We start from the raw sequence: 9,453 nt of genomic DNA on the forward strand, positions 1-9,453 counted from the left end.
CAGCTGCCTCCTGTCCCACCCCAACCCAGTGACAACTCCGAGGCCACCATCAGCCTGCAACCCGAGCAGGAGAGGGCCAGCTGGAGGATGAAGCCCAGGGGCTTTTCTCCAAAGCCTGGTGAACCCCCACTGCCTGCTGCAAGCTCAGCCCACAGCTGCTGTGCACAGCCCTCTGCAAGCACAGCTGCAGCCACACGTTACAGAGCCTGAAAGTCCGCTCCAACAGCAAAGGCTGTGATGCTCTGCCCTGGGTTTGGAGGAGGATGGTGGGAAGGTAGGTCCCCAGGCAGTACCAGGGACTGTTCCCAGTGGCATGGACGGGATAGAGCAGCTCAGGCTGGAGGCTGCCACCGGACCGGTGCAACTGCCCATGGTCACAGCAGAGCTGAAATCCAGCCACCCAAACAGGCACACCACACAGGACACCCTCAACGCTCCAATGCCCTGTGTTGCCAATTAGCTCACAACAACACCATTTGTTTTCAGGAATACTGAGCTGATGACTAACAAAAATAGGAACCTGACAAACAGGTCCCGGTGACCTGGATCCCAGGCAGCTCTCCCAGGACAAAACTTTCAGTCGCCCTGAGTCACGCACCGCATTCCTCCCCTGGCCACACAAACCGGAGCTGCTGGGCACCCAGCCCACCCACAAGCTCGCATCTTCCCAGGGCTTCAACATAGTCCCTGCTCAGCACTTGGACTGGTTAGCAAGTGGAAAAGCACTTGGGCATCCTAATGCAGTCAGGGGAGTGAGAGGGGCAGGAGTGAGGTTGGAGAAGTGTTGCCATAGCCATGAGGGTCTGGAAATACCAGGAAGAGCATTGTTGCTACATCGACCCAGGGAAAACAACCACTGCCATTTGAAAAGGAGGTTGCATAACATGAAGGAAAGAGAAGGCAGATAAACAGCAACAGCTATTTCTGATGATAATGCAAGAAACACCACATTACAGCCCCTTCCCTCCCCTCCCCGAAGACTCGCCACCACGGCCCTGACTACCCCACACCTCCAAATGCAAGACAGTTGCATGAGGCAACTTCAGCAGACCAGAGAAACCGCCACCAGCTAATCTCTCTGAAGAGAGCAGCAACACAGGCGCCAAGAGATAAAAAGCAATAACTTAAAACCTCTCTGACTCCACGGCCCAGAGGACACTGTGCCTTGCAGAAACCAAGGGGACACAGTCACTCAGGTGGGACAGCCCCACTGCTGTCCGTCCCCACTGATCCCACCGCCATTCTGGGAAGAACTGGCAGGGGGACAGGGCATCACATGGGGATCCAAGGCGAGGCAGCCTTGACCCATGACACCTGACTCAGTAGGCTCATCACCAGAAAAAACACAGCGCTGCTCTGCCATCTCTGCTTCAAATCCAGCCTGAGGGAAATCACAGTGACCAAGACATCCAGAGAGGCCACACGGGCAGAAACATATGCCCAGGCTGCAATGCAAGCCAGGCCTTGGGCAAAGCAGCTTCTCGACCTGAAGCAGACCTATGAGTTGCTGGCATGAGAGGGGATTACGCCTTGGCTTGTCTTTAGCAGGGAAAAGGACATGCTGGGGTCCCTGGGCAGGATGGTCATGGGACTGAGGGGACCGTGCAAGAGCAGAGCTCCATGATACCACATGTGGACCATCTGTTTGACACTGGAGCTGGCTCCATGTGCTGGCTTGCAGACCACAGACACCAGCTCATATGGAAACATGGAAAACTCCAAGGTGGAAAGGAAGGATAGAAATGGGAAACACCACCAGAGTGCTAGCAAGGCCTGCAAGGCGGGTGGCCCAGCTGGTGGCTAGCAGAAAGACAGAGTCAGTGCCTCAGCTTCCTTGGCCATGGCAAGCCACAGGGCTGTGCTGGGGAGGGGTGACAGCACCAGCAAAAGGTGAGCGATGACATGTGAAGCCGAGGCAGGAGATGGTGATGCATGCGGCCCCGCACCACGTCAGAGGCTGTGCCGGCAAACCAGTCTAGCAGGCTGCCTGCTCCTGCCATGCCAGCAGCAGCACCCAGCGCCCTTTGGGCCAGGCTCAGGCTGCACATCCATGGCTTGGTAGTGCTCAGGCTGCCAGCTCTCCAAAGCAGCACTGATTTTCTGTTGTCAGACCCCACACAGCAGGTCCACAAGGGCTCCGGGGTGCTATGTGGGGTCTCTGGTCAGAGTGGGGAGAGGCAGCTGGGTGGGCTGGGAGTCAGGTACCACCCTAGCTGTATGGAGGTTGGCTCTGCCTCAGGACTAGAAGTCTCTTGGCCCTTCAAGAGACTTGTTGGCCAAGCAGCCAACACCTGCTCTGGTACAGTTTGAACCCAAACTGGCTGCATCAGCATGAGTGCAGCAGAGCAAGGTGAAGCTGGAGGGCAAAGAGCTGGGATGCTGAGCAGGACCTTGCTGAGTCCTGCACTGACTCTGCAGGCATCAGCGGGGAGGGGACAGACCCTGCTGCCCCCTCCTGCTCCCTGCCAGCACCCCAACCCCCAAGGGCATCCAGGGCGGCACATGGCTGCACCCAGCTAGCCTCCCTGCCACCTTCCCCTGGACGAGGACAAGGCGCTGGCACAGAGCAGGGAGCAGAGCAGGAAGCAGCCAGCACAAGGGGTACACAGCGGGCCTGGAGGAAAGCAAACAAGAGAAAGCAATTGAGGAAGCTCATGTCTCATTCATGTATGTCTCAGCCAAAGTCCAAAGCAGGAGGCGCTTGCAAAGGACACTAGAAAAATTCCAGTGATGTTATCTGCCCCCACAGTACAAGATTAGCCCAGAGGAAAAAAAAAAAAGAGAAGTTGTTTACAAACTGGGCAAGCCAGCTCAGTGGTTGGAGCATGCCAGTGCTGGGGTCAGCTGCTGGCCTGGCTACGTCTGCCACTTCGGAATAAGCACCAAACCCCTCCATGCCTGCTCTGGTCTCGATCACCTTTGCACCCTTTAGTGGCTCTGGCAGGTGAGACGCTGCTGAAGGGTGTGTGGTTCCACATCACCGCCAGTGCAGGCAGGAAGCTGTACATCTGGAGTACATGTGTCGGGAGCTTGCACGCGAGCCACCTGCACGCCTGGCAGGCTCCTGCAGAGCTGAGCGGAGGCACAGCCTTCTGCTCCTTGGCATCTTTGCTCCTGAATCCCAGCAGAGTTAATGGAGAACCCAGTCGCCCTGGAGCTGGCCACCAGCTGCAGCCCAGTCACGCTTGCTCTCAGCATTAATGGTCCCTGCATCCAGCGGGGCTGGCAGGGAGCAATCTGCCTTTCACCCCCCTCCTTTGGTCCAGTTGCACTGCCTGTCTCTGCCTAACACCTCCTGCCTTTCATTAAGTTTTTCCATCTAAATGCAGATGAGGATAACATAGCACCTGGATTCAGCTCTCCTGCAGGACCCTTTTACCACACAGAAGTTGCAGACAGGGAATTTTGGGTTGCTGTTCAGTGCTTGATTATGTTGCAGCTGCACGGCTGCCCAGCTGCCAGGCCAGGCAGCACCATTACTGCCCCATGCCCTGAAGAGGAGCTGCACTGTGCCCCTTTTGGGCTTTTTGCTTTTCCTCCATATTCTTTGTCTGGTTTTTGGTTGTTTTTTTTTTTTTTCATGAAAAAACTTTTCTGCTGGACACCCGTGGCTGCTCTCGGTGAAACCCACACTCACCTCATGTCTCTCCTGTGCATCTATCTAGGAGGCGTTTACCCAAGGAAGCTCCGTGCTGGCACGAGCCTGTTTCTGTCCCATATGCACTCATGCATCTACACTACAGAGGGAAGGCACAATGCGCCAGGCAAAGTCCTCCCTTGTAGACCACGTGTGGGGTGACAACTCCACAGACCCATCGCCAAGCAGGTAGTGCCTGTGGCACCTTCCCAGGAGAGGCTGATGTGTCCTGCTGCAAAGCCCCAGGGGAACTTGGATCCACCACGCCTCCTTGCTGGGCTATGGTGGGACTCATGGCCTGATGGCACCACAGATTCCCCATGTCTTGCCCAGGGAATGGTGCTTGTCCTCACCTGTCCGCATCAGACCCATCTGGAGAGAAGAAATAGGTTTGGTAACAGGCATTTGAAATCATTTGCTGTAGCCCAGTACCCCTTCAGTCCTCTTTGTCAGAAACTCCTGTAAGACAGAGTTACACTCTGTGTCAAGAAGCTTAATATTTAATTTAACATCTAAATCTTGGCTTGTTAACATACTCATTTAAAGACAAACTGGAGAAACTCCATTGGAATTTGCTCCTGGTTCAGTGTTTATAGCACCATGGCCTCTTCTGGACTTCTCAGCTTCAGAGTTGATGTTTGCAAACCTCTGCGATCATCCTTAAACAAACAAAAAATGACAGTGCGTTGCATCCCTTTCTCATCTCCTCAATAAATAAATCTCCTAGAAAAGTGTTACATGTGCAGCAGAGATTCACAAGGACCCTTTCAAGATGTGATATAGAGAACTCCAGCGCTGACAGTGAATATTTGATTAAATTGTATATCCCCACATAGTCAATCATTAGGTAGAAAACCTTTCAACTCCTTGACGGTGCAGGGAGAGGCAGTGCATGTGCATCCCCAGACAGGCCTCGAAGGAATCAGACCGTGGCCACCCTTCCGCCAGAAAGGGAAAAGCAGCTGGAAAACCCTGCCACTGCAGGGTGGGCAACATGGGGTCCAGCCATTTTGAGCCCAGCAGGTTTGTGCAGCTACCCCGTGCATGGTTCATGGCTGCTCTGCCTCTCCAGGAGCCTGCACCACCAGTGAGGAGGTGGCCATGGCTTGGTGAACTGCTCTAGCAGCTGCACCCATCCCCACTGCCATCTCCCTCAGGGTCTCCTCCTGCCCTTCCTTCTCCAAGTACCCAAAATGTAGGTGCCATCTTTGCACAATGCGGAGCAGATTAAGTGAGGACAGAAGGTTTATGGAGAAAAAGGCAGGTGGGAGCTCATTGCTGCCACATGTTATGACTGCCTTGATGTTTAATAACTGATCCTCCTGTACGCTGTCTGTCCTTGACATTTTCCACCCTTCATGGAACAAAATGTGTGCTTTAGTGATTCAGATCTGGACTCTCCAACCCAAGATCTTCCCAAATGGCACAGTCAACCAGTGCCTGTGCCCGAGGGAGATGCTGCAAGCCAACAGCATGCGAGAGGAGCAGCTCACCTGATGCCTGGCATCTTCTGGAGAAACAGCACTTCAGGAATCCTTTGATACAGCTGAGAGCTCCAAGGAATTTAAGCTGATGTGGAGGTGATTTATGCACACTGCTGTCCTGCGCCTGCCCGCAGCTGGACACAGATACAGCATTAGGCAGTTGGACCTGACGGATCTCAGTTTAGGTCACAGATTTTCAGCCTTCCACTGTGCATTTCTATGCTCCGTATTTGTCCTTCAGGGAGTGGGGGACTGTAAAGGTGCTTCTTCCGGATGTTTGTCCCTCAAAGGCAAGCTTCTCCCTTAACAGAAGATATTTCAAATTGGTTTAGCTTCTATCTGCACACCCCAATTGCTTTGAAACTTGCAGGAGCTCTGCAGGGCCAAGCATGGACTTAGATGGGCATCCAGGAGTCTTTGAATCATGGGGTTCCTCAGATCCTTACATCTACACCCAAACACATAGCTCACATTGCTAGTCAAATTGTTCTGCAATCGCCATGCAAAGGTAAATCACACCCCACAGCAGTGGGTGGGTTGTAAACTGAAATGCATAGTGAGAATCTCTTCGTCAGAGGAAATTCCCCAAAAATCCTCCACCCACTCTCCATTCATCAATACATCTTACATCCTACAAAGCTCTTCATAAAAGTGTTTTTTTTTTCTTTCCTCACTCCCAAAACTGAGGCTCTCAGCAAAAAGGAGGGCTTGGACTGTAGATAAGCAATTGGAATTAGCAAGAAACAGTTCTGACATGTGCAAAACATTGTGAGAAAAAAGTGTTCGCATCTCTGCTCACAAAAGGCTCTCGCCCATGCCACCTCTCACCCCTTGGGAGCTTTGGGGACGATTTTACCACTGGAGCTGTGCAGTTGATGCATGATGATCAGGGATCAAATATGGAAGAAAAATCTTAGGTAAACAAAATCATAGGTAAGGCAGACTTGCTGTACACCATGCTGCAAGCACCCTCCTGGGATCAAAAAGAGAAGGTCTGCAAAGCGCTGGTGATCAGATCTCTGAGCTGATGCCCACCCACACAGATACCTTGATCTGGGACACAGGTACACAGGTGATGTTTCCAGATCCCAAATCATGCAGAGCCAAACTTGTGCCACTGGAGCAACAATCTGATTAATTCCCAGCCTGGGTAATCCACCCTTGATAACACAGGGCTGATGACACCAGAACAGCCAGACTGGGGAAGTCCCATGTCAGGAAGCTGCAAATGACACACTGCTGGAGGTGGCTTACGTGGTGACTTAAGTCAGGGCTGACCAAGTGACAGCCTTAGGGCTGGATCCGATACACAGGCCATTTATCTGCTTCCCAGAAAGGCCAGTCCATCTACGGGGTGATGAGAGATGGCGGTATGCAGGGAGATACAGGAGAGCCTGCAAACCTGGGGTTAGACCAAGTCATACACAGTACCTTGTAAATACAGCTGCAGTAGCTTGGGTCCTTGAGACCTCAGAATGACAATGAACCACTGCTTTTTCTGGGCCAAAAAGACCGGTGAGAGAGATGCTACCAGAACTAGTCAGCCCTTTCCCAGCTCTGCTCCCCAGCTGTTGGATGGGCAGCATGAAACGCAGCAGACAAGTCTGCGCTGGCCCCCGTAAAACAAAACATTACCTGTTCAAGAACGGGAAGTCTTCAAGACACAAGAGCACAGGATGATGGCACACAACATGGCAAACATGGAGGGTCCAGACACCTCTTGCCACCACAATGTCTCCCATACCCTTCCTTTTCTGAAGTCGCTGCTTCCTCTCAAAACATGCCAGGTTATGCTGATGAAACATCTAGGGGACATGGTAACAAGCTAGACCAGAGAGCTGATCCCAGTCAGCATAGCTCCATTTCTCGTCTAATTATTTTCAAACCGGGTGATTTGCTGATCTGGCTTACCCTTCCCAAAGGAGAAGGGACATAAGTCAGTGTAGAGATGGGGGGGAGTTTCACACTTGTGTTCAGCAAGGGTGCTCTCTCATCTGTCATTCTGTTCCCAAAATGGTGGGCTATTTACCACCCCTGGTACCTTCTGTAATGCAAATGGCTGTGGGGAGCCCCTTCCTGCCTGTTGCTCCTATCCAAGAACTCCTGCCCCTTGCACACTTCTCCTCTGAGAGAGGCTTTTATGGCTGGATGCATCCGCAGAGACCAGGGCAGATAATCCCCTTGTATTTGTTCCTCACCTGGGTGTACTCTCAGGCAGGCAGGTATATGTATGTGAGTCTGTGTTTATTATCACTAAAAAATGCATTTGTCAAAATATCCAGAGTTAAAAAACAATCATTACATAATTATATTAAACAATTACCCAACTGATTCATCAGATAAAGTCTCACCAACAACACCTGAAACCCATCCCAGCCACTTAACAAGGTGGCACAAACAAAAGCAACTCCCAGAATGTCCTGGAGGTTAATGGCCTTGTGCTCTGTCCAGGGAAGAGAAGATGCTTTCCATTCCTGGCTGCTCACATCTGGAAGCTGAGGGCTTCTGGGCATTATCTGCTCCGAGCTGCTGGTTTTTAAGGTGTTTTGATACAGTGATATGTCATGTAAGTAACTCTTCGGGTTAGTACTGTATGGTCAGGCACTCACCCAAAATGCCTGTGCTGCCTGACTTCAATCCCTTCACGACAGTGTATACGTAGACCTCATTTCTCAAGTAATACAGTTAGCAACGAACAATGTATTTGGCAACCTTTGGAGCACTTTGTAGGCACTTCCTTCTTTTCCTGCTCCAAGTGTCCAGAAAACATCTGTCTGTTATTACCAGAGCCGTGACCTGAGACACCGTAGTTAAAGGCTGCACGGGAGAGCACACAAAGACAGAATGAGGTTGGGGAAGCAAGTTTAATTTTGCCATCACCTGCCTTCCAAGTGGGTAACCATGCAACACTAATATCTAAAAAAGTAGCCTCTGAGATCCTTCAAAACAAAAAAAAGGGGGGCAAAAATCACCACTGCGCTTTCACACACTACTGGAAAGCACCGTGTCCTACAGAGAGCACCAGTGCTACTGTAGTCTAGGCCCACAGTCCATGGTAAAATAATGTGGCTAGCATGGCTCAGTGGGTGAGCCTGTGGGTTGCACTGGGACCCTGCAAGCCAAAACTGCACTCAGAGGCAAAAGACACAGCCGCAGAGTTACACCAGTAAATCTGTGCTTGTAACATTCAACAGCTGTGTTTAGTCAACATCAGTGCATCCTTGCCAGGAAGGCACCACTGGCAGAGTAACCAACCACCTAGTTGATGCCACTAACTAACCTGAGTCACCTTGGCCAGTAAGGTCTCGCTACGTGGTAGCATCCCATTGCTGACCCTGCAACCAGAACTGCCGTCAAGCAAGAACCCTCCTCATGACGGCCAGCAGCCTGCTGCACCAGGGCATGTGCTGGCAGGGGCCAGCGTGCAGAGGCCCTGGAAGTGCTTGACAAAGGTCTGCACGCATGTCCTCCAGTCTGAACAGCACGACCTCCACAGTGGGTACCTGTGACCCAGCCAGCTGTGTGATCAGGTAGGAAGGCTTGGTCAGAGTGACACTGGGGGAGAGGAAGGCACTGGAGGTGTGGCTCTTTCCAGAGAGCTAATCTTATGCCGTTTGAAATATCAGAGGCAGACAGGGTCCCTGCTCAGGAAGCAGAGCGAATACAATACAAGCAAATACAGTTCAAAATTAGCACTTCACATGAACGCACCACCATTCCCAGCATGCATGGGCTGGGAGCAGAAATGACCTGAGGTTTCCCAGTCACCCCAGGCCCAATCCTTAACCCAAGGCACACAAGTGGGGTATTGGACAGGGATGACCCAAGTTTTCTGCAGCCAAGTATTCCTGGAGGAACTGCGGTGCCCATATCACACTGAGGAATCCCCAGCCCAGCACACTGGGGACACTGTTCTTTGTTCCCAACCACCTCCATGCCCCTCACTCTTGTTGATGCCAACATGGAAAAACAGGACGCTGTGTGCACTGTCTGTAGGGATGGTAATACCAGTCATCCTGTTCAGGAGCAGAGTACATGCTGGGGGGCTCCTGGCCGCCAGCAGGGTACCGGCAGGAAACCGGGAGCACTAGGCTGGGAGCCCTGGATGCCATCCACTCCTTTCCACCCCAGCCTGCCCAACATGTCTGCACCTGGGATCCAAGGGGAGAGCGCCCGATCCCAAAGCCCCGACAGTGGGGATTTAGCAACATCAGCGCCCTACGTGCTGGAGGCAGCCAGTCCCCCTCAAGCTGCGCCGTGACATGACAAGGGGCGCGTCGCGACCAGGGGGCGTGTTGCGAGCGCGGCTCGGAGAGCCCCACCAGCAGCCAT

The sequence above is a fragment of the Egretta garzetta genome, unplaced genomic scaffold (genome assembly GCF_000687185.1).
Source record: "Egretta garzetta isolate BGI_Z169 unplaced genomic scaffold, ASM68718v1 scaffold368, whole genome shotgun sequence".
NCBI classification, from domain to species: Eukaryota; Metazoa; Chordata; class Aves; order Pelecaniformes; family Ardeidae; genus Egretta; species Egretta garzetta.